The 25,874-nt window shown below is 51.8% G+C and overlaps 1 protein-coding gene across 1 annotated transcript in view; it reads right to left on the bottom strand.

Annotated features, from left to right (window-relative positions):
* The window catches only part of VWA3B (von Willebrand factor A domain containing 3B), a 2,300,294-nt gene that overhangs the window by 1,137,548 nt on the left and 1,136,872 nt on the right, over window positions 1–25,874 (bottom strand). The window lies entirely within an intron of this gene.

Below are 25,874 nucleotides of genomic sequence, written 5' to 3'. Positions count from 1 at the left end.
GGGGGTGGGGGTGATGGGAGACATGAGTGGGGGCCTGGTGGAGGCTGCCCCTGCACTGCTGGGGGGTGGGGGTGATGGGAGACATGGGTGGGGGCCTGGTGGAGGCTGCCCCTGCACTGCTGAGGGATGGGGTGCAGGGAGACATGAGCCGGACATGAGTGGGGGCCTGGTGGAGGCTGCCCCTGGTGGCTGGGGGGTGGGGGTGATGGGAGACATGGGTGGGGGCCTGGTGGAGGCTGCCCCTGCACTGCTGGGGGGTGGGGGTGATGGGAGACATGGGTGGGGGCCTGGTGGAGGCTGCCCCTGGTGGCTGGGGGGTGGGGGTGATGGGAGACATGAGTGGGGGCCTGGTGGAGGCTGCCCCTGGTGGCTGGGGGGTGGGGGTGATGGGAGACATGAGTGGGGGCCTGGTGGAGGCTGCCCCTGCACTGCTGGGGGGTGGGGGTGATGGGAGACATGGGTGGGGGCCTGGTGGAGGCTGCCCCTGCACTGCTGAGGGATGGGGGTGCAGGGAGACATGAGCTGGACATGAGTGGGGGCCTGGTGGAGGCTGCCCCTGGTGGCTGGGGGGTGGGGGTGATGGGAGACATTGGCGGGGGCCTGGTGGAGGCTGCCCCTGAACTGCTGGGGGGTGGGGGTGATGGGAGACATGGGTGGGGGCCTGGTGGAGGCTGCCCTTGGTGGCTGGGGGGTGGGGGTGATGGGAGACATGGGTGGGGGCCTGGTGGAGGCTGCCCCTAGTGGCTGGGGGGTGGGGGTGATGGGAGACATGAGTGGGGGCCTGGTGGAGGCTGCCCCTGGTGGCTGGGGGGTGGGGGTGATGGGAGACATGAGTTGGACATGAGTGGGGGCCTGGTGGAGGCTGCCCTTGGTGGCTGGGGGGTGGGGGTGATGGGAGACATGAGTGGGGGCCTGGTGGAGGCTGCCCCTGCACTGCTGGGGGGTGGGGGCGATGGGAGACATGGGTGGGGGCCTGGTGGAGGCTTCCCCTGGTGGCTGGGGGGTGGGGTTGATGGGAGACATGAGTGGGGGCCTGGTGGAGGCTGCCCCTGGTGGCTGGGGGGTGGGGGTGATGGGAGACATGGGTGGGGGCCTGGTGGAGGCTGCCCCTGCCCCTGGTGGCTGGGGGTGATGGGAGACATGAGTGGGGGCCTGGTGGAGGCTGCCCCTGCACTGCTGGGGGGTGGGGGTGATGGGAGACATGAGTGGGGGCCTGGTGGAGGCTGGCCCTGCACTGCTGGGGGGTGGGGTGATGGGAGACATGAGTGGGGGCCTGGTGGAGGCTGCCCCTGCACTGCCGGGGGGTGGGGGTGGTGGTAGACATGAGTGGGGGCCTGGTGGAGGGTGCCCCTGGTGGCTGGGGGGTGGGGGTGGTGGGAGACATGAGTGGGGGCCTTGTGGAGGCTGCCCCTGCACTGCTGGGGGGTGGGGGTCAGGGGGACATGTGTGGGGGCCTGGTGGAGGCTGCCCCTGCACTGCGGAGGGGTGGGGGTGATGGGAGACATGAGTGGGGGCCTGGTGGAGGCTGCCCCTGAACTGCTGGGGGGTGGGCGTGATGGGAGATATGAGTGGGGGCCTGGTGGAGGCTGCCCCTGGTGGCTGGGGGGTGGGGGTGATGGGAGACATGAGTTGGACATGAGTGGGGGCCTGGTGGAGGCTGCCCCTGGTGGCTGGGGGGTGGGGGTGATGGGAGACATGAGTGGGGGCCTGGTGGAGGCTGCCCCTGGTGGCTGGGGGGTAGGGGTGGTGAGAGACATGAGTGGTGGCCTGGTGGAGGCTGCCCCTGCACTGCTGGGGGGTGGGGGTGGTGGTAGACATGAGTGGGGGCCTGGTGGAGGCTGCCCCTGGTGGCTGGGGGGTGGGGGAGGTGGGAGACATGGGTGGGGGCCTGGTGGAGGCTGCCCCTGGTGGCTGGGGGGTGGGGGTGATGGGAGACATGAGTGGGGGCCTGGTGGAGGCTGCCCCTGCTGGCTGGGGGGTGGGGGTGATGGGAGACATGAGAGGGGGCCTGGTGGAGGCTGGCCCTGCACTGCTGGGGGGTGGGGGTGATGGGAGACATGGGTGGGGGCCTGGTGGAGGCTGCCCCTGGTGGCTGGGGGTGGGGGTGATGGGAGACATGGGTGGGGGCCTGGTGGAGGCTGCCCCTGGTGGCTGGGGGTGATGGGAGACATGAGTGGGGGCCTGGTGGAGGCTGCCCCTGCACTGCTGGGGGGTGGGGGTGATGGGAGACATGAGTGGGGGCCTGGTGGAGGCTGGCTCTGCACTGCTGGGGGGTGGGGGTGATGGGAGACATGGGTGGGGGCCTGGTGGAGGCTGCCCCTGGTGGCTGGGGGGTGGGGGTTGTGGGAGACATTGGTGGGGGCCTGGTGGAGGCTGCCCCTGCACTGCTGGGGGGTGGGGGTGATGGGAGACATGAGTGGGGGCCTGGTGGAGGCTGCCCCTGCACTGCTGGGGGGTGGGGGTGATGGGAGACATGAGTGGGGGCCTGGAGGCTGGCCCTGCACTGCTGGGGGGTGGGGTGATGGGGGACATGGGTGGGGGCCTGGTGGCGGTCGCCCCTTGGGGTGGGGTGTGGGGGTGATGGGAGACATGGGTGGGGGCCTGGTGGAGGCTGCCCATGCACTGCCGGGGGTGGGGGTGCAGGGAGACATGAGTTGGACATGAGTGGGGGCCTGGTGGAGGCTGCCCCTGGTGGCTGGGGGTTGGGGGTGATGGGAGACATGGGTGGGGGCCTGGTGGAGGCTGCCCCTGGTGGCTGGGGGTGGGGGTGATGGGAGACATGAGTGAGGGCCTGGTGGAGACTGCCCCTGGTGGCTTGGGGGTGGGGGTGATGGGAGACATGCGTGGGGGCCTGGTGGAGGCTGCTCCTGGTGGCTGAGGGGTGGGGGTGATGGGAGACATGAGTGGGGGCCTGGTGGAGGCTGCCCCTGGTGGCTGGGGGGTGGGGGTGATGGGAGACATGAGTGGGGGCCTGGTGGAGGCTGCCCCTGCACTGCTGGGGGGTGGGGGTGATGGGAGACATGGGTGGGGGCCTGGTGGAGGCTGCCCCTGCACTGCTGAGGGATGGGGGTGCAGGGAGACATGAGCCGGACATGAGTGGGGGCCTGGTGGAGGCTGCCCCTGGTGGCTGGGGGGTGGGGGTGATGGGAGACATGGGTGGGGGCCTGGTGGAGGCTGCCCCTGCACTGCTGGGGGGTGGGGGTGATGGGAGACATGGGTGGGGGCCTGGTGGAGGCTGCCCCTGGTGGCTGGGGGGTGGGGGTGATGGGAGACATGAGTGGGGGCCTGGTGGAGGCTGCCCCTGGTGGCTGGGGGGTGGGGGTGATGGGAGACATGAGTGGGGGCCTGGTGGAGGCTGCCCCTGCACTGCTGGGGGGTGGGGGTGATGGGAGACATGGGTGGGGGCCTGGTGGAGGCTGCCCCTGCACTGCTGAGGGATGGGGGTGCGGGGAGACATGAGCTGGACATGAGTGGGGGCCTGGTGGAGGCTGCCCCTGGTGGCTGGGGGGTGGGGGTGATGGGAGACATTGGCGGGGGCCTGGTGGAGGCTGCCCCTGAACTGCTGGGGGGTGGGGGTGATGGGAGACATGGGTGGGGGCCTGGTGGAGGCTGCCCTTGGTGGCTGGGGGGTGGGGGTGATGGGAGACATGGGTGGGGGCCTGGTGGAGGCTGCCCCTAGTGGCTGGGGGGTGGGGGTGATGGGAGACATGAGTGGGGGCCTGGTGGAGGCTGCCCCTGGTGGCTGGGGGGTGGGGGTGATGGGAGACATGAGTTGGACATGAGTGGGGGCCTGGTGGAGGCTGCCCTTGGTGGCTGGGGGGTGGGGGTGATGGGAGACATGAGTGGGGGCCTGGTGGAGGCTGCCCCCGCACTGCTGGGGGGTGGGGGCGATGGGAGACATGGGTGGGGGCCTGGTGGAGGCTTCCCCTGGTGGCTGGGGGGTGGGGGTGATGGGAGACATGAGTGGGGGCCTGGTGGAGGCTGCCCCTGGTGGCTGGGGGGTGGGGGTGATGGGAGACATGGGTGGGGGCCTGGTGGAGGCTGCCCCTGCACTGTTGGGGGGTGGGGGTGATGGGAGACATGGGTGGGGGCCTGGTGGAGGCTGCCCCTGGTGGCTGGGGGGTGGGAGTGATGGGAGACATGAGTGGGGGCCTGGTGGAGGCTGCGCCTGGTGGCTGGGGGGTGGGGGTGATGGGAGACATGAGTGGGGGCCTGGTGGAGGCTGCCCCTCGTGGCTGGGGAGTGGGGGTGATGGGAGACATGAGTGGGGGCCTGGTGGAGGCTGGCCCTGCACTGCTGAGGGGTGGGGGTGATGGGAGACATGGGTGGGGGCCTGGTGGAGGCTGCCCCTGGTGGCTGGGGGTGGGGGTTGTCGGAGACATGGGTGGGGGCCTGGTGGAGGCTGCCCCTGCACTGCTGGGGGTGGGGGTGCAGGGAGACATGAGTCGGGGCCTGGTGGAGGCTGCCCCTGCACTGCTGGGGGTGGGGGTGATGGGAGACATGAGTGGGGGCCTGGTGGAGGCTGCCCCTGCACTGCTGGGGGGTGGGGGTGATGGGAGACATGAATGGGGGCCTGGTGGAGGCTGCCCCTGCACTGCTGGGGGGTGGGGCTGATGGGAGACATGGGTGGGGGCCTGGTGGAGGCTGCCCCTGCACTGCTGGGGGGTGGGGGTGATGGGAGACATGGGTGGGGGCCTGGTGGAGGCTGCCCCTGGTGGCTGGGGGGTGGGGGTTGTGGGAGACATTGGTGGGGGCCTGGTGGAGGCTGCCCCTGCACTGCTGGGGGGTGGGGGTGATGGGAGACATGAGTGGGGGCCTGGTGGAGGCTGGCCCTGCACTGCTGGGGGGTGGGGTGATGGGGGACATGGGTGGGGGCCTGGTGGCGGTCGCCCCTTGGGGTGGGGTGTGGGGGTGATGGGAGACATGGGTGGGGGCCTGGTGGAGGCTGCCCATGCACTGCCGGGGGTGGGGGTGCAGGGAGACATGAGTTGGACATGAGTGGGGGCCTGGTGGAGGCTGCCCCTGGTGGCTGGGGGGTGGGGGTGATGGGAGACATGGGTGGGGGCCTGGTGGAGGCTGCCCCTGGTGGCTGGGGGTGGGGGTGATGGGAGACATGGGTGGGGCCCTGGTGGAGGCTGCTCCTGGTGGCTGAGGGGTGGGGGTGTTGGGAGACATGAGTGGGGGCCTGGTGGAGGCTGCCCCTGGTGGCTGGGGGGTGGGGGTGATGGGAGACATGAGTGGGGGCCTGGTGGAGGCTGCCCCTGCACTGCTGGGGGGTGGGGGTGATGGGAGACATGGGTGGGGGCCTGGTGGAGGCTGCCCCTGCACTGCTGAGGGATGGGGGTGCAGGGAGACATGAGCCGGACATGAGTGGGGGCCTGGTGGAGGCTGCCCCTGGTGGCTGGGGGGTGGGGGTGATGGGAGACATGGGTGGGGGCCTGGTGGAGGCTGCCCCTGGTGGCTGGGGGGTGGGGGTGATGGGAGACATGAGTGGGGGCCTGGTGGAGGCTGCCCCTGGTGGCTGGGGGGTGGGGGTGATGGGAGACATGAGTGGGGGCCTGGTGGAGGCTGCCCCTGGTGGCTGGGGGGTGGGGGTGATGGGAGACATGAGTGGGGGCCTGGTGGAGGCTGCCCCTGCACTGCTGGGGGGTGGGGTGATGGGAGACATGGGTGGGGGCCTGGTGGAGGCTGCCCCTGGTGGCTGGGGGGTGGGGGTGATGGGAGACATGAGTGGGGGCCTGGTGGAGGCTGCCCCTGGTGGCTGGGGGGTGGGGGTGATGGGAGACATGAGTGGGGGCCTGGTGGAGGCTGCCCCTGCACTGCTGGGGGGTGGGGGTGATGGGAGACATGGGTGGGGGCCTGGTGGAGGCTGCCCCTGCACTGCTGAGGGATGGGGGTGCAGGGAGACATGAGCTGGACATGAGTGGGGGCCTGGTGGAGGCTGCCCCTGGTGGCTGGGGGGTGGGGGTGATGGGAGACATTGGCGGGGGCCTGGTGGAGGCTGCCCCTGAACTGCTGGGGGGTGGGGGTGATGGGAGACATGGGTGGGGGCCTGGTGGAGGCTGCCCTTGGTGGCTGGGGGGTGGGGGTGATGGGAGACATGGGTGGGGGCCTGGTGGAGGCTGCCCCTAGTGGCTGGGGGTTGGGGGTGATGGGAGACATGAGTGGGGGCCTGGTGGAGGCTGCCCCTGGTGGCTGGGGGGTGGGGGTGATGGGAGACATGAGTTGGACATGAGTGGGGGCCTGGTGGAGGCTGCCCTTGGTGGCTGGGGGGTGGGGGTGATGGGAGACATGAGTGGGGGCCTGGTGGAGGCTGCCCCTGCACTGCTGGGGGGTGGGGGCGATGGGAGACATGGGTGGGGGCCTGGTGGAGGCTTCCCCTGGTGGCTGGGGGGTGGGGGTGATGGGAGACATGAGTGGGGGCCTGGTGGAGGCTGCCCCTGGTGGCTGGGGGGTGGGGGTGATGGGAGACATGGGTGGGGGCCTGGTGGAGGCTGCCCCTGCACTGTTGGGGGGTGGGGGTGATGGGAGACATGGGTGGGGGCCTGGTGGAGGCTGCCCCTGGTGGCTGGGGGGTGGGAGTGATGGGAGACATGAGTGGGGGCCTGGTGGAGGCTGCGCCTGGTGGCTGGGGGGTGGGGGTGATGGGAGACATGAGTGGGGGCCTGGTGGAGGCTGCCCCTCGTGGCTGGGGAGTGGGGGTGATGGGAGACATGAGTGGGGGCCTGGTGGAGGCTGGCCCTGCACTGCTGAGGGGTGGGGGTGATGGGAGACATGGGTGGGGGCCTGGTGGAGGCTGCCCCTGGTGGCTGGGGGTGGGGGTTGTCGGAGACATGGGTGGGGGCCTGGTGGAGGCTGCCCCTGCACTGCTGGGGGTGGGGGTGCAGGGAGACATGAGTCGGGGCCTGGTGGAGGCTGCCCCTGCACTGCTGGGGGTGGGGGTGATGGGAGACATGAGTGGGGGCCTGGTGGAGGCTGCCCCTGCACTGCTGGGGGGTGGGGGTGATGGGAGACATGAATGGGGGCCTGGTGGAGGCTGCCCCTGCACTGCTGGGGGGTGGGGCTGATGGGAGACATGGGTGGGGGCCTGGTGGAGGCTGCCCCTGCACTGCTGGGGGGTGGGGATGATGGTAGACATGGGTGGGGGCCTGGTGGAGGCTGCCCCTGGTGGCTGGGGGTGCAGGGGGACATGCGTTGGTGGGCAGTAGTGCAAGGTGACATGTGGGTTGGCTGGGGGGCATGGCCATGGTGGAATGGGTGCCTGCAGGACATGTGCAGGGTAGGCCCCTGTGGTGTGGGCCACCTGCAGGGGACATGGAGGGTGTAGAGGGAACACCTGGGAGGACCCACACATGCAATTCACGTGTGGTACTCCCCACGCACCCCTGTAATACACGTACCCTGATGGAATCGCGTGTGATACTTCCTGCGCACCCCTGAAATACACGTACCCTGCTGTTTTTGCGTGTGATACTTCCCGCGCACCCCTGGAATACACGTACTCTGATGGAATCGCGTGTGATACTTCCCGCGCACCCCTGAGATACACGTACCTTTCTGCTTTTGCGTGTGATACTTCCCGCGCACCCCTGAAATACACGTACCCTGCTGCTTTTGCGTGTGTTACTTCCCACGCACCCCTGATGCACACGTACACTGGACAATCGCGTGTGGAACTTCCCGCGAACCACTGAAATACACGTTCCCTGCTTGGCGTTTGCTGTTTGCCAGCCCTGTGAACTGGTCCAGGGTTAGCGCAGCCCTTTGCGAGGATTTGGGGATTTTGAAGGCTTTTCTTTGCGTGAGGACGTTCTTGGGGGCGGAACTGGCGCTGCTGCAGGGTCGCTGCGCCACTCTGCGCCACGGCTGCTTTCGGAGGCTAGATTCCATGAATACGCTGTGCGATGAAAAGGATTTTTTCGCACGCGGCTGGCGCAGTGTATCGCACGGGGACACTGTGCGCCAGCCACGTGCACCATTTTTGTGCGAATTTCTATGAATTACCCTGTATATCAAGTTGTTACGGTTTGCAGAAAGTCATACATAACATATTTAAGTTTATACATATAATGATTTGCTAAAATATAATAAATGGTCATTTACGCTTTTGAGAATTTGAGGAACTGACTAGCCAGGTAGAGGTGGACAAGTTGGCTTCTAAATTCTGGAAATGGCACTCACTGTTACCCTAGCTTGTAAGAGGCTATGCCTTAGCCCCTAAAAGAGCTGATGAAGACTACAAGGCATCGCAATTGGGTCAGACCTAGAGGTGACCCAGTTGATATGTGATAAAGTGCTAGCACACCAAACATGTTTGCCTTGTGATGTCTTCTTTATTGTGGAGCAACGTTCTCTCAAGTGGGAGCTATTTCACAGGCTGTGTCCAATGAAGGCTTGACACTCGGGATCACGGCTGCGGGTGTTCAAGGAGAACGATTTTTGTGAAGGCTGCTTTTGTTTTTTCTTCTGAAGTGTTTAAACAGTCTCTTGCTCGTGCAGAAAGTGTCCAACTAAGTAGAAACCCCCCACGTTATTCTCACGAAGTGCTGTTGCTTCCTTGGGGCTGCTAAAGGGATCCAATGGACAGACTCTCGAACTATAGTTCTAAGGGTGATGTACATTTGACATATTCTGCCTGTTGTCCAGTCAGAAGAGGCGAACCTCTCACTCTGGGTGTTTTTTTCAGTCATAAAATTGAGTCTTTGGCAAGAAAGTCATGGCTGGCAAAGGGGGTCTGGCTAAAATATTTACACCATTGTGGCGACAGAGCATAGGTTTATTGGAGAGTGTGGGCTGCTGTACAGTGCTTCCTTTCAAGCCACAGAAGTAGCCAATAAAGAATGTCTCTGGAATTAAGTAAAGTACGGATGGGAACAAGAGAGATAATTTAATTAATTTAAAACAAATACCTCCTAGAAAGCAAAGTCATCCTTTTACTGACTTTGTGGTGGGTAATTTAGGGCTACTTGCTCTGAATCTTGCAAAGTTATTGCCAATGTCACCCTCTTTCTTTCAAAGCAAATACAACAAGCCTACCTTCAGGAAAAGAGGTCTGCAGTTCTCAGAGTTGGAACCTCAATGTTTTAAACATGTTTCAATGTTTGTCTCCTTGAGAACACAAGAGGATGCCAATCTGCTATCTTTCACTAGAACAAAGGCTAGACCTTCAAGTTAATGTTGAACTGAAAGTGATCGGTCAGGTACTGTAGTACTGCCAGACATGGAAATCAACAAATGTTAATTAAGTGAAAATAGCATTTAGAAATATCTTGTTTTTGCTTTCAAGATGGGTTTGTGGAAACGTCAATTCTACTCAGGTATTAGGTCAAGATTAGACCATTTCATTAACAACTCGTACTTTTGCCATGCTACCACCAAGAACATCTTTGTACAGTTTAATAAAGTGTGTCACTCTGAGTGTGCCTGTAAACTCACATTGATGTTCGAGTAGAGCGCTCGCTTTGACACCCGTGCAGAGCCTGTTAACGCAGGTTCGAATCCCGGCGGGGCCAAACTCAGCCTTTCATCCTTCCGAGGTCGATAAATGAGCACCACACACCGTGGGTAATAATAAGCAGCGCTCGGATACCTGAGGGTTTGTAGCGCTATATAAAAGCCTAATTATTATTATTATTATTATTATCAGGCTGTATGCAAGAGTATCATCCAATAACAATAGACAAAAAGAATAAAGGATCTATGGATGTAAGTTCAATGTGACGAGAGTAGCTGAGGTCAAAATGGAGACCAAAGAAACCTAATAATTTGGAATCCATTACAGAAGAGATAACGCCCAGTATGTTATATGTTTTTCTGCTGTATCACATTAGCTATTATTGTTTGCTCAACATCATGAATAGCATTTCAATTTCAAAATATGAGCACTGTGGGAAAATGTATAAAGGATACAAACAGTATTGATAAAACAAGAACAGCTTTTATTAAGTTACACAAAAATATTTAAGTGTTGGCAGCAATCATTGCCCATGTTACAACTCTGCAAAATCACATTCATAGCTTATGCATTTGAAGAAGACATTTTCTAAGCAGTGAGAATTTGGCAATACTGCATGATATTGTGCTCTTCGCATGTTCCTGTTGCAAGACTTTACAGTACCGGCATGGATTTTATTTGTATAAGTATTCCTGTAGGACAGAAACTAACTATGCTCTGAATGTCTAGTTTATCTTCAGTAATACTGACAAACTTTCTAAAACACTGCGAGGGGTCAGAAATGAGAGGCGGACAGAAAGTGGTAATATTCTCAACAATAGTCATTTTATGAGCAGAAAGGGGTTTCCCTATCCTAACGTGAATGTCCCTTCCTATGAAACTAAAGCAGGCTGACCTTGTGTCCAAACTAAATCTGACCCTCACACCAACATACACAAGCAAAAGCTGCAAGGTAAATGTTTCAAAGTTCAACTCAACAGAAATCGGCAAAAAACACAAACATATAACTTCAATCATAACAGTCGTTGCGTCCAGGGGTTGGTTCACTTCCCCTGGATTGTCTCAGAAAAACTGTCCACAATGTTCTGTGTCAAGACCAATATCTAAAAGGCATTACGGATGTCCCTTTTACCTAATATTCTCCCCAGGATGTCAAAACAAATGTTCCTTCCACAACACTAGTTGGAATATAGCAAAAAAGAAGTCTCTCCTAGTCTTTCAGAACAGCAACACAAAATGTCTTTTCCACAACACTGGTTGGAATATGGCAAAGGAAAGTCTTTCCTACTTTTCAGGATGGCTAATCAAATGTCTTTTCTCCAATAGTGATTCAAGTATTTCAAAAGGCAAGTATTGTCAAAGTCTCTGGTTGACAAATTGTTTAAATGAAACAACAACTTAATATGACCAAGTCTTTCTTCAACACACCAGTACAAAGTGAGTTTCCCGTTACACTCTCCTGCCAGGAAACTTCTCAACTCAAAACTCTTAAGATCCTGGTTTACTCTCCTGCCAGGATTATCTCCCTTTTGGCTCATATAGATCCCCTGGTTTACTCTCCTGCCAGGTATCTCTTTGCAAAAATGTTCACTACATGATACTCCTAGCAGGCCTCTCTGCAACATTCACATTCTCCCTAGGCATCACACAATTGTATTCTTCAACAGCACAACTTTGTTGACTTCAGTTGTTACTTGTGCCAATTTCCCCCATAATGATATCCCATATATGAGGGTTTGTTCAAGCTCTGTCTGTCAACCTTTGTTTCACTCTCTCTTGGCTCTTGGCAATGCTTGGTCCATGTTTCCCCCAACTGTTATCTAATTTCAGGAGAATTGTACAACCCGTGCCTCTTTGTTTCTCTCATAGTGTATTTTGGCTTATGGCATTGCTGTTTCCAGGTTTCATTCAACAGACCTCTCATGTCAGGTGAAGACTACCATATGTGCCCCTGTTGTTCTTTTGGTAATGTATTTTGGCTTAGGCAATTCTGGTTCCAGGTTTCCCCTAACTGACATCTCATTTCAGGAGAATTGTACAATGTTTACCTTCTCTTTTCAATTCTATCTGGTCGATATTCAGAAATGCCTGCCAAATGCTCTTTAATGTGTTCCAACATCCCGGGGCCCCCTATGTTTCTAGGCTGACTCACCGGTTCACTGTACGGCTGCTGCAAAGAGATTGCACGGGGCCAGCTTCCCCTTCACGACAGAGTCTTGTTTGGTTCCTGCATTGGCTTCGATGACCTTCGCTGCCAAACCAGTACAACGCTGCAGGACTGCATCTCCCTGGCTCCCGCTGCACACCATTCACCTCAGCTTCACCAGAGTTCCTCTCTGGTCCCAAATGCCCACCAATCTGCGGCTGTCAGATGTCTCCTATTCTCCCCATGGCTCTTCTCCGTGGGATTGCCTCTCCTACCGGTCTCGCTTCCCTTTCCGTGTACTCTGCAGCCTTTCTCCTCTTTCCTTCTTCGTTCCCCTTGCTGCAGGTGATACATGGGTTTACATGTCCCGCACAGCTGATTAGGTTTGTGACAACTAGACTGCACATTACTCTTAGGGTCACATTTCCTCCACATGGACTCCTTGCTCCTTTTCCTCGTCACAGTACCTGAGGCTTTCTGGGACTTGGAGTCAAAAGAAGTTTCAACTTATTAGAAGTCATATTGTTGATGCATTTAAAATACAATCACGATAAACATCAGATGTTTCATATGTTCTAGGATTACCATGTACACCTGAAGAGTAAACAGGGTTTAGTTTCAACAAAGTGGCTTTTCGAGTTTTACAATTAGGTGGTTCTGAATAATGACAGCAGGCCATTAAAAACTCTGGAATTAAGGGATCTTCTTCACAAGAAAGATAAGTATATCACCACTCTCCCCTGACGGCCATCTCCTCCCATATGATCCACCCTCAAAATACCACCCCCAGGGTCAGGATCAGGTAGCGGCTGCCTTCCCCTGGCCACATGGGAGGAGACTTTAGGCTGGGGATCAGTGATCAGAATTCATCACAGGGGTGCTGCTAGGTTTGTAAACGATCCTGGGATATGCTAATGTCGGGGCTGTCAGGACTCGGGCTCGCTAGCCTTTTGGCTGTAGCCCCTGAGCTTCTATATGGGCCTACAAGCAAAAGACCCGGGGTTATAGCCCCTCCACCCACCCTTAGCAACACCTCTGATTCATCACAACACATAGTTTGAAATAAAAGGTTTTTTTGTTTCTAAGTGAAACATTAATTCAGCTACAAGAACAGCAATGAAGGCAAAACATCCCCTGCATCTGCAAATATTTCATAAAAGATTATCTAATAATTAATTTAACTGATGCATGCCAACATGTCACAGGTACATCAGTAATATGTTAATGATTTGTATGAAAATGAGGGCCCGTGCACCAGATCTTCTATCATCTTAACAATCTAGGGCTTTTGCAATTAGAGGCCAATGCAACAACTTAAATCCAAGCTCAAATACTCTAGTTGGTGAGCTTGAGTGTGATCTTAAGACCTTTCTGGTCCCGGTTGCCCTGCTAATCTATTCTCAGAGATTTCTGGAAGAGAAACCAAGCAGAGTGATAATAGAAGCCAAGGCAGATGTTCCAGCAACGTCAACTCCAGTGCAATTTAGATAAACTACTTTCATTCTGGCAAGGCTGATCTTAGGAGATATGGTGAAGTATACTACCATAGGAGGTTGCAAAGACTTTCGTTTTGGTGAGAGATAAACCTACATTTGGAAGGATTGAATAAAGGTAGGACATAGGGAGATACAATTTAGTTACTACTTGGATACTATTTAGATATTTCTGTGGGCAAATTGTGTAATGCCTCACACACGAGGGCATACTAAACTCACAGATTAGAGTAAATGCCTTTGAGTACTAGGTATGACCGACCAATATTAAAGTTAGTATTAGCCTACCCACAGTTCCTGAATGTTAAAAGAAAACACACCAGATGAGTCACAGGTCAATGCTATGGAGAGCAAGTTCTACAGGGAGACTACGACAGCCAAACAATCAGTGAGGCCAAACAACACACTTTGTCCAAAAATAGGAACAAGCTGCTTTTAACAAAAGAGACACCTCAGAATAAACACATATCCTTTGTCAGTACTTAAAGTACATCTTCAGAGTTGTGCCAGTTCCAAAGGATTGACAGACAAGTCAGGACTCACTGCATAGGGTTTAAACAGGTTTATAATAAAATTCATGCATTACCATTGAGAAGAATGGAATAGACAATGATGGTGTCTTCAAAATAAGCAAAACAAATGGAAGCAATTCCAGCTTGTTTGAGGACTGCTGTCTGTTAGTCCATCCCTCACTTTCCTAAGGCAAAAGTTACTTGCAATAAATAGCATTTTAATTGTCCGCTGTGCTGCTTTTATTGTTGGTTTGGACCTTTCTACTTCCAGCGTTGCAGTTAGGATGCATAGGTCTCGTAAGGCAATCTTGCCTACCTGAGGGGCACACAGATTCTGGGCTTGAAACAAGTCTTGCCACACTTGGGTCACATTCCACTAGATCTCCAGGCCAGGGAGCATTATGGTTACACCACAGTATACTGGCAAATGACCCTAACACAGTCAACACCAGCACAAGATGAGCAGGTGCTCACTATAGATGGTTTCTACTTCCCTTCTCAACTGCCTGGGCTGACCCTCTTTTTGCTCTATCTCTTCTATCTCCTTTTGCTTCCTCATAGACGCCCCACAACAATCAAGCCAATTCATCTTCCTTCCCATCTTATTGTCTCACCCTGAGTGATTTTGGCTTCTCGTCCTGTCCTGTTCCTGTATTTCTGTCGAGGTATTTCTTTCAATCGTTCTTCAGATCTTTTAACATTTTCTGCACCCCTCTCTAGGTTGCCTTAGTTTATGGCCTCTCCATTATTCCTTTAAATATCCAAAATGTTTCAACCTTCTGTTAGTCTCCTTCCCATCTCTGGAGCTTTTCTGTTTTTCCTTCCTCCCCTCTCCAAGGCTTTGTTACCAGCTCTCTTCTCGTGTGTGCCTGAAGGTTTGCCTGTGCCATCCTTTCACTTCCTTTCTAGCAGCCTCTGGCTCTCCACCTATTCCCTTCTCTCTACTTTCCTCAGCTCGCCTACTTGCTCCCTTTCCTCTCACCTGATAGCCACTGTAGTACTTTTTCCAACACTGACCACCCAATCTGACACTGCCAGTCACCTTTGTCCTCCCTTGGGCCTGCCCCTTCATCTGTCAATGATCAATACCAGTCAGCTGTGGTGCACAGCTTGCTCAATGCAAAGATTGGCTGTGGGAATTCAAAACCATGCTCTCAGCTGTCCCAACTGGGCCTACTAGATTTAGAATTGGCAAAGAGACACAGCAAGGCAAAACATAAAGAAAGTACCCTGACCCCATTGTTTCCCCATCCCCATCGCCTAACCCAATGCATGGAAATTTGTCACCCAAGATAGTAGTATATACTTTGACTGAAATCAGGAAGGAAATAAGAGATGTACTTCTACAAGGGGCCCAGATGTCAAATGCATGAAGGTAACATTTTTGGCAGCTTCGGGTGCCCTATTCTTTGTACCCCACAAGGAGGAATACTGGCTGCCCTTCCCAAGAACAACAGACACTGGAGGTGGAGGTAAACCGCTTTAATCAAGGATTACTTCCCAAGGAAGAGGGGGCAGCAGCAAAGGTGTACTCCACTCTACCCCCATTTTCCAGCAACACCTAATGCACTGAAGAGAAATGAGCGGACACCTAATCTGACCCATAGCTCAGCCCATTCCAATGCATCTAGAATCTGCGCAAGGCATGATCAGGGCATAGAGCTTTGTGCGCTATTATTGGACAAGAGGCTCTGCTCATCTACTTTTCCCAGACAGGCGCAAGGCCAGGCACTTAGTTCTTGTACTTGGAACATCTCTCATAAATGCAACCTAATCTGTTTCACTTTTTACCTTTGCCCTTACAACGGTAGAACTTCACACAAGGCTCTTCTAATTCCCCATATTCAAAATCACCATAACCCATAATCTATTCCTAACTGAAACCATACACAGAACTTAACCAAAACATAAACCTTTCCCTAGCCCTACCCTTAACCTGCTTGCTACTGAGAACTGCCTTCTGTGAAAAACCAGAGGGTATTTCACAACTTAGTCCACTGGTATCCTGTACTCCTGTGGCCAGGGAAAGGCCATCACTTGTGGATACCAACCCTGGGGTTGGACAAGCGAAGGAGGATCACCTGGGTAGGGAGACCTTGGGGAGTGAGAGAGATGCACCTGATGGTGAGACATGGTATCCTCCTGTTTCCACAACCCATCTAACCCCTATCCCTGCTTATTCTATGGGAAACTACATCTCCCATAATTCCTCCCCATTTCACATTACTACTGAGACGAGGAAGATGAGGAATGAGGCCTGGAAGATTACCTCTTCTGACTTGCATTGGCTATGTCCCTTTAATGAGACCAAGCAGAGTCCGCCATGTAATCCTTACTATACACACCTGCCACTTGTTAACACTCCCTGTCAGGATAAAAGGTGGCGCGCACAGGCACACTCTGAGAGAGGCTGGGTACGAGAAGGAGCAGCTCTGTCGGGGCTGATGCGAACCAGGCTATGGAAGTTGGAAGGCCATGGGGCTGATCGGCAGTTGCTGAGAACGAGAGAGAGCTAGGGGAGAATTCCATACTTTCGGGAAGGCGTAAGTGTTATGAGACTGAAACCGAGTGAGCGGAAAGGGAGAGACCTTTAAGATGCTTCAAAGCAGCCCGCTATACTCCCAGGCGAACTTCGGAGTTGGGGAGGATCTGTGGTGTGCATTTAAAGGCCCCAAACAGAAGTCACTTTTACATGAATGGCAGGCATTTAAACACTGCTACCAAAAACGGCCTGGCTTTTGCTTTCCCTGTCACATGAATGGCAGGCATTTAAACATTGCAACAAAAACGGCTAGGCTTTTTCTTTTGCTTGATGTAAAGTTTGAGATCCATGTGGAAAGGGGCCTACCTATCATTATCAATGGACAATCAGCAGTGTAATTCACCCAAAAAGGAGGAATCAAAGATTCCTGTGACATGGACAACAGGATGTTTAAACATTAAAAGCCAAAACGGACTGCACATATGTTTGCAAATAAAAACAGCTTTAAAAAGCCTCAATGGGAAAGATATCACAGCTCACAGAAAAATGTCAGGAAAGCAAAACATGATGTGTGGGTTGACCAAAGCAAATGCCTATTAGGTTTCACCCACAAAACTCCAGTAACATGTGAAGAGACACTTACTTCAGGAAAAACCTGTTCTGGATGAGGTCAAAACTTCGCAATGAAAAGCCCCACTTCCAGCCCTGGATGTCACATCTCCCAACTAATGACGCCTTGCAATAGAATCTGCTGCTGAAGGTGTTGAAAGCCCACTGTTCCCCAGACTGGTTGGCCCTGAAGGCAGTTAAAGCAGTGACGTCAAGGAAAAGTCATCCCTGTCTGAAGCGTGACAAAAAGGTGTGAGTTCTTGTTGCACCCACTTCAAAAGAGCCCACACTGACTTCAAAGAGACTCATAAAAAACTCTGGTCCCGGGTGAGCCCAGGGAGACAGATGGGTGTGGGGGATGAAGCCACCCTCCCATTTGCTGAACAGACACTCCCAATTAATTTTAAATACTATTTTCATTTTAGGCATTTTGCGCAGCAATCAGGCTGAGGATTGATTTCATTTGTATGCGGTTTTAAAGGTATAAAATGCATCTACCTGTGACTCTGGGAACTGTAATGGCCAGTTAAACTAGGTTTCTGGCTGATCTAACGTGTGAGAGTTGGTGAAAAGATGGAAAATGAAATTAAGAATATGCTTGATAATTTACATATTCATAACTGTTGTACATTTTATGAAAACAACAAAAATGTGACACATGGCCATGCTACATTGTACGGATTTGGCAGTCAGCTTACTTAATTCGCCATGATCAGCTAAAACAGAATATATGTTTCATATGGCAATTGCTAGTACAATTATGAAGCTATGATACATAACTAATTTTTGTCAAAAAGTTGAAAGGAGAAACAAGGAAGGTGATAAATGGGAAAAGATAGGGGTTGCTCCAAAATCCCTAAACTAATCCTGATTGGGGGTGCAGAGAGAGAGAGGATAGCTGTCCAATCCTGGCAGAAGGGATTGTAAAATTAGTGATGTAATTTCTGCTGTATAAAAGGCACTGTACTAAAACTCAGGACAGACACAAAAACCGGGGAGACAGAAACGGAGGACGGAGAGAAGGCTGCTGAAACTTAACATCTTGGAGGGTGGAGTGACCAGACCCCTTTCCCTATCTTTCCAGAGTGTCCCGAGATCCAGCTGGCTTTCCTGAAACTTAAATAAAGGCTTGCTGTGTACGTAGCAATCACCCCAGCCATAAATTGCATAAGCCCTTCATTTTTGTAGCAGTGCATCCAATATTTCCTCATTGAAAACCCCAATTGCCAGTGTAGTTCAGTCATCTCCCCAAAGAGGAAGCTCTTGTTTGCCTGTGTATATTAGCATTTACCTATTGAAAAACCCTTCATTTCAATGTGTAAATCCTTAGTATTTTTGTAAGGAAATCAATTAATTCCCCCATTGAATTTCACAGGATCGGGACTGTTGGTGTTCGAAACCAACAATCTTTTTCCCAGTGTTGCTGTTAAATGTTATAGTCATTAAAGTGTTGCCCAAAAGAATTAATTCCCTTGTGAGCTGAAAACCGAATGTGTCCCCATGTCTAAATTATGCCCTGCTAAGCAAATTTTCATTTGCCAGTGTCATTCCTATTTGCATCTGTCCTATTGCACCCATACTGTTGTTCCCATTGTGAGTAATCTCTTTGCCAAAGCCTACCTGTTAGTTGCCCCTGTCATTTTCACTAAAAAACGATTTTCCTATGTGAATTGCCCATTGTTGAAAGCATGGCTCTCATTTTCAGCCCCAGTGAAATTAGTGTGATTTGCATTTTCGATTTTCTAAAAATGTTGCTTCACCTTTGAAAAGGCATTTTTCCTAGAGTATTCCCCTCCCCCTATCATATTCTGAGCGTGGATTTTGAATTGCATTTCCTTCATTTTTCATGGCTAAGAGCTTGCCTGTCATTTCCAGCCCCAACAAAACATTTTCAAAAATTTCACTTCACCTGTTTAAACCTATTTTTCTACTTTATATCTCTTCCCCTACTGTACCCTGATCATGGATGTTGAATTGCATTCCCTTGTATTTATTTTTTCCATGTTTTGCCTATAATAAAATCGAATTTCCTATGTGTGCTAGAAAGTCTGTTTTGAAGCACTATTTGTCTTCTAGTGTAAGCAGCGCAAAGTTCCCTTGGGTGCTGTCTCATAGCAGTAGTATTGAATCATTGAAACCCCATTTTTCCATTGTACTCCAAAACAGAATTTCCCCCTCTTTACTGGATCCCCATCTTGTGTCTGTGGGCACCACTCAAAAACCTATTTGTTCATTGTATTCTTACCCCTGCCACTGCCTTCTTTCAAAGGGATTCAATCCAATTGTTGTTTGGGGGGGGTGGAGTGCTGCAGGTGGGAGTGCTTAACCTTTCTGCAATAATTAGAGTGAAATTGTTTTGTACTGTTTTTCATAAAACAAAATAGGAATGGCATCACAGTATCTCTTAACCTGGTTACTTTCTAGAAGTCTGTGCATTTGTGTTGCCACAACATTAGTGGCTGCTGTCATCTATTTTTTCTGATTTGATATTAAAATAATAAATTAATAAAGTAGTCATTAACAGAACACCGGCCTAGTTACTGGTCTATCGTGACAAGGGGTGTTGGTGGAGGTTGGGTGCGAGACGGGTTGTAGGCCTACTAAAAAAAAATCCGTAGTATACTAAAAATAAAAAGTGTGTTATTGTGTGCCACATTCATTGTAGGGGTAGGAGTTCCCTGGCTGGCGTGTGGTGTCATGTAATAAACTGTGACAGAGCAGAGGAGGCGTTTGTAACAGCCTTGACTGCTGCATGAAAGGCGTTGAAGACAGAAGCCCAATTAGCACGACCGGTGAGTTATCAAAGGCAACAGAAGCCTGGTCTGTGTTAAAAGCAAAAGTAACTGTAACCAAAATGTGAAGGTTGCACGTGTGCCGATAAAATGCATAGTGAAAAGGACAATTGCTGAATTAAGAAAAAAAAGACAAAGTAAGAGAGTGGTCCTGCAAGGAGGAATTGCATGTTCGAAAGTCTCTGTGAAATGTTCTGATTTGAAGTATATTTAAACAGGAACCAAAGGCAAAGAAGTAACCGCGATCCTGAATCTAAGTTGAAAATGCGAAAAGTAAAGTATGTGAACTCTGAATATGCCAAGAGGGCAAAGTATATGAACTTTGAAGAGGACAAGAGAGAAAAGTAAAGAGAATAAAAAACTACAAGTACCTAGAGGCATTGGCGTAACGAGATGAGGAAGATTGTTGATTGTTGAATTGGTTTAAAGAGAGGTCGAAGTGGTCAGGCAGAGGCCTATGTAAAGTCCTTGCCGTTTCAAAAGACTTTGACAGTAAAAAAGATATGAAGACAAAATGTGGGGAAGGGAACCCTGACAAAGAGAAAGACAGGCTTGAGCCCGTCATAGGGAAGTATGTGCTGAACTGTGACAGGAGTGAAAGTTAAGTGCAGGGTTCGAAATTGAGGGGACCTGGGAGCTATTTAGCTCCTGCTTCTTGCATAGTAGAGCCTGGTATCTTGGAACTAACAGCTACCAGGAGCTACCATCGGCTCCTAGGGCCAACTGGTGCCTTCCAAACATGTAAATCTGACATTTACTTTGAGTATTTGAGAATGGTAATAAATAAGATTTGGAACACATCTAATATACATTTAAACACAAAGGTCCATACAAAATTGACAAAAAGTTAAAGGAGCATCTCTGGTAGCTCCTGGTTCCCCTGCTGTAGCTCATGCCTACAGGGTGATGCCTGACACCCAGGAGCTGGTTTTAGCTCCTGCTCATTGAATCTCAATTTTGAACTCGGTAAGTGTGAAGGAAAGTGAGGAAGGGAACCCCCACAAAGAGAAGAACAAGTTACTTACTAACTGTAACATTCTTTCGACTGGATGTTCCTCCTCATCTTAGATATTCAACATCTTCAGCTTTTCTGCTTCAGAAAAAAAAAATCGCCACCAGAAGGTGCTGTGCTCGAGGTTGCAGTGTTGATGTCCCTTGGAGGCAGCTGTCGAACGTCGATGTCATCCGTAGTATAAATGGCTTGAGCCACGCCTGTTGGCTTCCGTTCTGTATTTTTATATATTTTTAAATGATGAGTAGATAAGGTGTACCCCTTAAACCATAAGCTCTCAAGGAACATTGAGTGTATAGACACAAACTGTACTGCGGGGTAGGTTGGGAGGGTCGATGAGGAATACATGGGAGGAACATCCAGTCGAAATAACGTTACAGTTGGTAAGAAACTTGTTCTTCGAATGAATTGTGTCCTCCCATGTATTCCTCATCTTAGATAGGCTCCCAAAGCAGTATGAATTTGGAAGAGGGAACACCAGAAATATTAATTATGGACTGTATGAAGTACAACTTTTGCAAAGAGACTCCCCTTGTGATGATGTAGAATATAGAGAGTAATGCTTCACAAAAGTGTGCATAGATGATCAGGTGGCTGCTGCACAAATATCTTGCACTGGGACACCCCTCGGAAGAGCTGTTGAAGTTGCCATGCCCCTGGTTGAATGAGCTCTTAGCCCATCTGGAGGATCTTTCCAGCCAACCTATAACATTCAGTGATTGTCAAAATAATTCATCTGGACAATGTTTGTTTTATTACCGCTAAACCCAATTTGTGTCCAGTATATCCCACAAATAGTTGGTCACATTGTCGAAATTTAGCCAATCTGGATATAAAGAAACTAAGAGCTCTTTTTGGATCCAGTCTGTGTAACCTTTCTTCCTCTTTACTTGCATGAAGAGGAGGATAAAAAGAAGGTAATGTTATTTTTTGCTACAGATGAAAGTCAGAGAGAATTTTTGGCAGAAAGGAGGGTTTAACCCTAAGAATACCTTTATCCTTATGAAAAATGGTTTGAGGAGGCTTACTAGAAAGTGCATGCAACTCACTCACCCTGCGGGCTGATGTAATTGCCAATAGAAGTATTGTTTTTAAAATAAGGAGCCTTAGATGGGAAAGAATGTAAAGGTTCAAATGGAATACATATGAGAAATTCTAAAACTAAATTTAAATCCCACACAGGTATATGAAAGGGTATTGGAGGGTACACGTTAGTGACACCCTTCAGGAACTGCACAATTATGGGCATTTTGAAATAAAACACTTCTTCTGAGGCGCGCTTAAAAATAGATAGTGCCGCCAAGTATCCTTTTATTGTGCCAACTTGGAGCCCCAAATTGGCCAAGTGTAAAAGGAAAGATAGTACTGTAGGAATATTACATTGGAATGGATCCACATTCTTATCGCTGCACCAGTTACTGAACTTGTTCCAACGACACCGGTACAAGGATTTAGTTGCTGGCCTTCTGGCTGAAAGCAAAATCTCCATTACGTCATCCGGAAGGTCCCAATCCTTATATCACAGAATCTCAGAACCCATTCGTGAAGGCTGAGTGTCTTGACCTCTGGATGAAGAACACGACCTTCCTCTTGCGAGAGAAGATCCTCTCTTTGTGGAAGACGTATTGGAGGGCAGATGGACATGTCCAGAAGATTCGGGTACCACGTCCTCCTGGCCCAATCCGGGGCAATTACGATCATGGTTTTCCTGAACTTTCTTAACCCCCTGATTACATAAGGAATCACAGGGACTTGCGGAAACGCATACAGGAGTGGAAATTCCCAGTCCACTACGAACACGTCCCCTAGAGCTCCTCTTGGGGTAAATTCCCTTGAGCAGTACTTATCGCATTTCCTTTTGACACTGGTCATGAACAGATCCACTTGAGGGGTTCCCCAAAGGGTGAAGATCTCTTGAAAGACTTCCTGAGCTAGTTCCCACACGTGGGACACTGTGCTCTACCTGCTCAGAGCGTCCGCCACGTGTTCTGCTCTCCGGCTAGGTGAACTGCCGACAGAGAGATTCCTTCTTGCATTGCCTAGAACCAGAGCTGCATTGCCTCTCTGCACAGTGGTGGTGACCTTACTCCTCCTCTCTTGTTGAGGTAGTTCATGGCCACTGTGTTGTTCGTCATTTTCAGGACATTCTTTCCCCATACGGAGGGCAGAAAGGCCTTCAGCGCTAGTCTGATTGCCCTCGGCTCCAAAAAGGTTGATGTGTAGTTTGGACTCCTATGAAGACCAGCGACTGCTGATTGTCAGTTCATTGGCATGAGCTCCCCACCCTGTGAGTGAGGCGTCCGTCACTACTGTAATCTCTGGCCATGGTTGCCAAAATTGTCCTCCTTTTAGGATATTCTCAGTGCAAGTCCACCACAGAAGATCCTGCCGAACCTTGTTCGGAATCTGTAGAAAATCCGTCATTTGACCTGAGAACTGGGACCATTTAGTCTTTAGAGCCCATTGAAGGGATCTCATCCTCAGGCGTGCTTCTGGCACTAGGAAGATGCAGGATGCCATAAGGCCGAGCAACCTTAAGAAGTCGTAGGCCTGGAGATTTTAGGCATTTTGGAATTTGGAAACAATCTGAAGAATGTCTTGAGCCCTCAACTTGGGAGGCAAGCTCTTTCCCAAGGATGTGTCTAATACAGCCCCTATGTACTTGAGTTGTTGGGTAGGTGTAATTTGTGACTTCTTAAAATTGAGGGAGAAGCCCAGTCTGTGGAGGAAGTGGCAGGTGACATTTTACATGATCCAGTGCTTGTTCGGCAGAACATGCCCTGATCAACCAATCGTCCAGGTAGGGGTAGACGTGAATCCCCCCTCTCCTGAGGTGCGCTGCCACCACTACCATTAACTTGGTGAAGACCCTCGGGCAGAGGTCAATCCGAATGGCAGGACTCAAAACTGATAATGTGAGTCACCAACTACAAACCTCAGGTATTTTCTGTGCTTGAGATGAATTGGCACATGAAAATAAGCATCCTGGAGGTCCAATGACACTAACCAATCCTGAAGTTGCAGGGCCTGAAGGTTCTGAGAAAGAGTAACCATCTTGAACTTGTCCTTCCTGAGGAGCTTGTTCAAGCCTTATAAGTTCAAGATGCGTCTCAGTCCTCCGTCCTTTTTGAGGATCAAAAAATAAGGGTAGTACCATCCCTTGTTTCTCTCCGCTACAGGTACTGGTTCTATAGCACCTTTCTCCAGCCGGGTTAGAACTTCCTGCTGCAGGAGCAGGTCTGAAAACTTCAAAAGGTATCTCCCTGGTGGATTGCTTTGAGGCTGCATTAGAAAAGGAAGGCAGTAACCGTGGGCTATTAGTTCTAGAGCCCAAACATCTGAAGTAATGGCTCGCCATTCTTGCAGATGCTGTGACAGCCTGCCTCCTACTGGTGTCTTGTGATGCAGGTCCTCAAAGCGGTTTTCTGGCGGTTGCTGCAGCTGCTGATGACAGAGAGGCTGCAGCTGGAGTTGGCTTTGCACATTTTCCTCGTCCACCGCGAGTGGCCTTTCTCTGGCCCCTTTGACTGGCCATTCCTCTCGTCTTTCCATATGAGGAGTAGTAATGATAGGATCGTCCCCTCCAAGATTGTCCTGGTGCACAAAAAGGCTGAGGTTGCCTAAGCGCAGCTCCTAAAGACTTGGCAGCTGCTTTTGAGGTCTGCAACCTCTCAAGGCTCTCGTCAGCCTTGCTGCCAAAAAGGTAAGACCCGTCAAAGGGCATGTTCAGAAGGCAGTTCTGTACGTCTGGTGCAAAACCCGACTTCCATAACCACGCAAATCTGCATATTACCAGGCTAGTACCCATGGACCTGCTCACACTATCTTCAGTGTCCAATCCAGATTGAAGGGATTCCTGCATGGCCTCCTTTCCATCTCTAACAATGGCTAGGAATCCTTCCCTTTCATCCCCTTCTGGTATGTGCTTCACCGCCATTGCAATGCACTCCCACAGAGTGTACGAAAACTTTGCCAAGGCACATGTGGAGTTGGCTGATTTTAACCCCATACTCCCAAGTGAAAATACCTTGCGTGCCCAACCATCCACACGCTTGTCGTCCCTATCCGGAGGGATAGAAGGGTACTCCATTTTATTTGAAGCTGTGGCTGCCTGGACCACCACACTCTCACGAGTGGGGTGTTTAGACAGATAGCGGGGGTCGCTACTGGCAGGGCGGTAAGGGATTTATTCACTGGAGGAATAGAATCCGGAGTCTCCCAATTTTTGGCCACCCTATTTTGCAAGGCTACATGGAAGGGTAGGATTGGATCTTCGGTGGGACCATGATGCAATATATTGGTTAAATCATCCTGGATGAATTGGGTTGGTGGTCTAGCCCATGCTAAATAATCAACCACTTTTGTCATTAGTTGACAGTATGAGGGACTGATATGCTCCCCTGGTTCTGGCCTGCCAAAATCTGTTTCAGGCGATGTATCAATGCCACTTGCATTATGTAAGGATTCCACCAGGTCCCTCATCCTGCTTTCTTCAGAAATCAGGCATTCTGGGACATTTGGGGTTCCATATTCCAGTCCAAAAGGAACATTCTCCTCATTAGATCTCTCCTGTTCCTCAGAAATTGAAGTCAGGGATTTGAAAAATTCCTTCCTTGGGAGAGGTTTAAAAACCTTTTCTGGGAGAGGTGGGAGAGGTGTATTAGTGGAACCTGAAGGCATTACAGCCTTTGCAGCCTTCTCGTTTTCTTTTTCTGGCTGAGTTGGCTGAACTGGAGCCTTTGGAACCTTTGGCACGGAGGGCTTCGGGGTCGACGTCGACAAAGGCGTCAATGGCATTGATGGTGCTGACGAAATAGTGGTCGTCGACGGAGCCGGCTTCGAGCGCGTGGAGGCGCTCTTCGAAGATTTGCCCTTTCGAAGTGCGTTGGGTTTAAGTTTCGTCGGTGACCTCGAGCAGTCGACTCGACTCGAGCGGTCTTTTTCACTCGGCGTCCTGGAAGGTTGTCGATCCTTCCTTCTTTGATCACCCGGGCTCGAGGGCGCGCAAGTGTCGGAGCGATAACGCTCCCGGCCGGCTGCCGAAGAAGGCACGGGCCGAGGCTTCGCTTTCTCAAACACCTCCATCATTTTCACCCTGAATGCTTCCGACTCTTCGGAGGAAGAATGTTTTGTGTGGCATTTCATCCTTTTTGCGGATTCGTCCGAGGTGGAGGGGGACCTGTGGCGTCTTTTCTTGAATTTTTTCGTCGAAGACGAAGAGCGATGGGAATCGCTTCGGGACCTAGACCGATGCCTTTCGCTTCTAGGAGACTTCTCCTCACAGGACCTCAACTCGATGCTAGAGGCTTTTCGGTCGGATTTACGACCTGCCTACAGTTTTCCATTCCTCTCTCGCAAGGCCTTCTCCGTTATC

The sequence above is a fragment of the Ambystoma mexicanum genome, chromosome 7p (assembly GCF_040938575.1).
Source record: "Ambystoma mexicanum isolate Mex_15411 chromosome 7p, UKY_AmexF1_1, whole genome shotgun sequence".
Classification (NCBI taxonomy): Eukaryota; Metazoa; Chordata; class Amphibia; order Caudata; family Ambystomatidae; genus Ambystoma; species Ambystoma mexicanum.
The sequence above is the reverse complement of the archived record's forward strand: the minus strand, read 5'-3'. Positions and strand labels throughout refer to the sequence as shown.